Here is a 3,879-nt window from a genome sequence, read left to right on the forward strand (position 1 = left end):
TAAGAAGAATAATTTCAGTGGATGTTAAAAGTTAGTGTTTACCTGACAAAATGAGAGTCAGAGGAAACCCATGGGTCCAACAATCAGAATATTACTAGTGCAGAGGATTATATTATCCTCATAAGATCATCCTCTATTGTCTTACACATTGAGTCCACGCACTCTGGCCATGCAAATGATAAGAGCATCACTCTTACTTAGTAACCTGGTGAAAAACCAGATGGTATCTGGTGGAAAACCAGCACCATGAGTTTAAAGAGCCTGATATGGCCGCCATCTAGGTGACTAAGTCCAGGTGTTACTCATAGCTATGCTACTTCTCCTCCTTAAACATATGGAGTGTGCCCCAGCCATAGCTGGGCTCACAAGGACTCACTAAGACGCCAGGCCCTGAGGTGTGGAGACAGTAGCTGAGATAATCTTAGACTTGATCTAGTAGAGAAAATTTTACTTTATCCTACCGGACACTTGTTGGACGAAACCCTCTTGATTCTTATTTCATTAACTAAACAAAAGGGGGGAAATGTGGGGATATATGCCATTTAAACATGGCTGCACTATTGACAACTGCAGCCCCCACAGGCCTCTATGCTGCACAGCATGTTGAGACTTGTCCCCAACATGTTGAGACTTGTCACGACTTGTTTTCCCAAACCTATTGTCTCTTTACTGATTGGCTTGTTTACCTGAATTCTTTCTCCCTTGCCCGCACCCAAAGCCCATTGTTTTGTTATTTGCTTCACTGCTTGCTGTAATGACTATAAATAAACTCCTAGGACTGAAGCCAGGGTCGACTCCTCAGAGTGACCGTCCTGGCCCCACTTCTCTGTAAGAGTTGTGTTTGGTTACTGTCTCCGCCATCCCAACATTCGCCATCGCTGCAACAGATGGTGCCCCGTGTGAGGAGCTGCAACAATAATTGTCACCAGATGTCATACAGACTCAACTAAATGTTCCAGGGAAATAATTTAATACCTTGTTTAATATTAGTATAGGAACCACAGTTCTCTCTTGAATACAATTTGCATGGAATCTCTTTTTCCAATTTTTGATATTCAACCAATTTGTATCTTTAGATCTAAAGTAAGTCTCTTGAAGACTGTATATTGTTGGATAATTTATTTCCCCTCTTTTTGAGTTTATTGATTTTTTCTAGTGTACCATTTTTAATTCATCTTCTTTTTTTCTGTATATTTTTCAGTTATTTTATTAGTGATTACCCTAGAAATTACAATTAATATCCTCGATTTATAGTAATCTAGTTTGAATTGATACCAAGTGATTTTTATGAACAGAAAAAAAATTCAAATAGTCACTTTTATATAAATATCAAATATAAATAAAAGAAAATAATTAGTTGTGAAACAAACTAAATCTAAACAATAAAATTACCAAACCTTGTCAAGACCTTAGAGTGGAAACTTCAAAATATCACTGAGAAAACTTTAAGAAGAACTAAATGGAGAGATACAAAATGTACACTGATTAAAATTCAATATTATTAAGATGTAAATTCTCCCCAATTTATTGATTTAACAGTCCCAATCAAAATAAAAAAGCTATTTGAAACAATTGACATATTGATTCTAAATATATATGGAAATGAAAAATATCTAAAATACCCAAAGATTTTTTAGAAAAGAATATAGTTGGAGGTTTTGAACATTTACTGTGTGGCTACAGTAAACCAGGGAGTGTGATTTTAGCAGAAAGATAGAAAAATTATAAAGTGCAGATATAAAACAATATATAATTGATTTTTACAATGTTCCAGGAAAAACGGGGTAATTGAATGGGAGAAAATAATCTAATCATTTACTTCACTCCATATAAAATAATTTTAAATATGTTACATACTTCAGCAAACATCGCCGGCTCCAGGAAGAAAACATAAAAGACTCTCTTTGTGATAATTGATAAATGTGACTTCATCAAAAACAAAAACTCATCGCCAAAATATCATCAAGAACATTAATAGGAAGTTCACAGATTAGGAGTAAGTATCCACAGATGGAGTAATATTCATAATATGTATGACTGTTAATTACTCAGAATATACAAATAAGCTTTTCAAAGCATTAAAAAAAGGCAATCAACCAAATTAAAATGACTAAAGTACAGTCAATTCACAACAACTGTGTAAGTAGAGAATAATCTCACAAAAATGTGTCAACATCATTAAGTCTTAATGGAAAAGTAAGTGAAATATCAACTGACACCTAAAAGAATTGCTAAAATACTGAGGTGGCACTGAGCTTCTGTTAAAGGTAATTAAAAAAAAAAAAAAAAAAAAAACTTTTAGCAATGGATAGTGCTGATGGTTGTACAAAATGATTAACATAAATTAATGTGACTGAATTTCACTTGTGAAAAAGTTGAAATAGCAAATATATATATCTGTATATGTATATACAAACACAACAAGGGATACTTCATGGTTTGAAGTCAGGAAAGGTGTGCGTCTTGGTTATATCCTTTCACCATATTTATTCAATCTGTATGCTGAGCAAATAATCTGAGAAGCTGGACTACTGAAGAAGAACAGGGCATCAAGATTGGAGGAAGACTCATTAACAGCCTGTGCTATGCAGATGACACAACATTGGCTTCCTGAAAGGGAAGAGTCCTTGAAGTACTTACTGATGAAGATCAAAGACTATAGCCTTCAGTATGGATTATACCTCAATATAAAGAAAACAAAACCTTCACAACTGGATCAATAAGCAACATCATGATAAACAGAGAAAAGATTAAAGTTGTCATCGATTTCATTTTACTTGGATCCATAATCAACACCCATGGAAGCCATGATGTTTTCGATTGCCTCATATGCATGTGAAAACTGGACAATGAATAAAGAAGACCTAAGAAGAACTGACACCTTTGAATTATGTTGTTGGCATAATATTGAATATACCACGGACTGGCAAACGAATGAACAGTTCTGTCTTGGAAGAAATACAGAAATAATGCTCCTTAGAAGCACAGTTGGTGAGACTATGTCTCACATATTTTGGACATGTTATGAGGAGGGACCAGTCACTGGAGAAAGACATCATGCTTAGTAAAGTAGAGGGTCAGTGAAAAAGAGGAAGACCCTCAATGAGATGGACTGACACAGTGGCTGCAACAACAGGCTCAAGCATAACAATGATTGTCAGGATGGTGCAGGATGGGCAGTGTTCTGTTCTCTTGTACATAGAGTCACTATGAGTCAGTACTGACTCAATGACACCTAAAACAACAAAAACAACAAATATATGTATGTATGGTTTCTAACTGATATTTGTACTGTTATTAGAAACAGACTTGCAAATGTAGGGGTTTTGTCATATTTTTGGTCTTGAAGACACTTTTAAGCACTTTGACTGCACATCATAACTTATTTCAAAACTGTGGTAACAAAGTATGACATTTTTACAAGAATGAATGAAAAAAGGAAAATAAATGAGAGTCCCTAAGAGACCAATTTATATAGAGATATTTTACACATTTCAGAAGTCCCTTGGTAGCGCAAACTTCTCTCAGCTACTAAAAGAAAATTGGGAGATTTGAACCTACCTAGTGGCACTGAGGGGCCCTGGTGGTGCAATGGTTAAGCGTTTGGCTGCTAAACAAAAGGTCGGCAGTTCGAATCCATCATCTGCTCCTTGGAAACTCTATGGGCAGTTCCACTTTGTCCTATAGGGTCGCTATGAGTTGAAATCAACTTGACGGCAGTGAGTTTGTTTTAGGAGTGGCACTACGTAAAAAAGTTCTGGTGATATGCTTCTGTAAAGATTATAGCCAAGAAAACTCTAAATGCAGAGTAGCTAAGTGAATGGAAGAAATTACGAAGGAAAAGAGCTGAACAGATGATTTCAAAGGGTGGCTCAAGAA

Source organism: Trichechus manatus, unplaced genomic scaffold (assembly GCF_000243295.1).
Source record: "Trichechus manatus latirostris isolate Lorelei unplaced genomic scaffold, TriManLat1.0 scaffold00362, whole genome shotgun sequence".
Taxonomy (NCBI): Eukaryota; Metazoa; Chordata; class Mammalia; order Sirenia; family Trichechidae; genus Trichechus; species Trichechus manatus.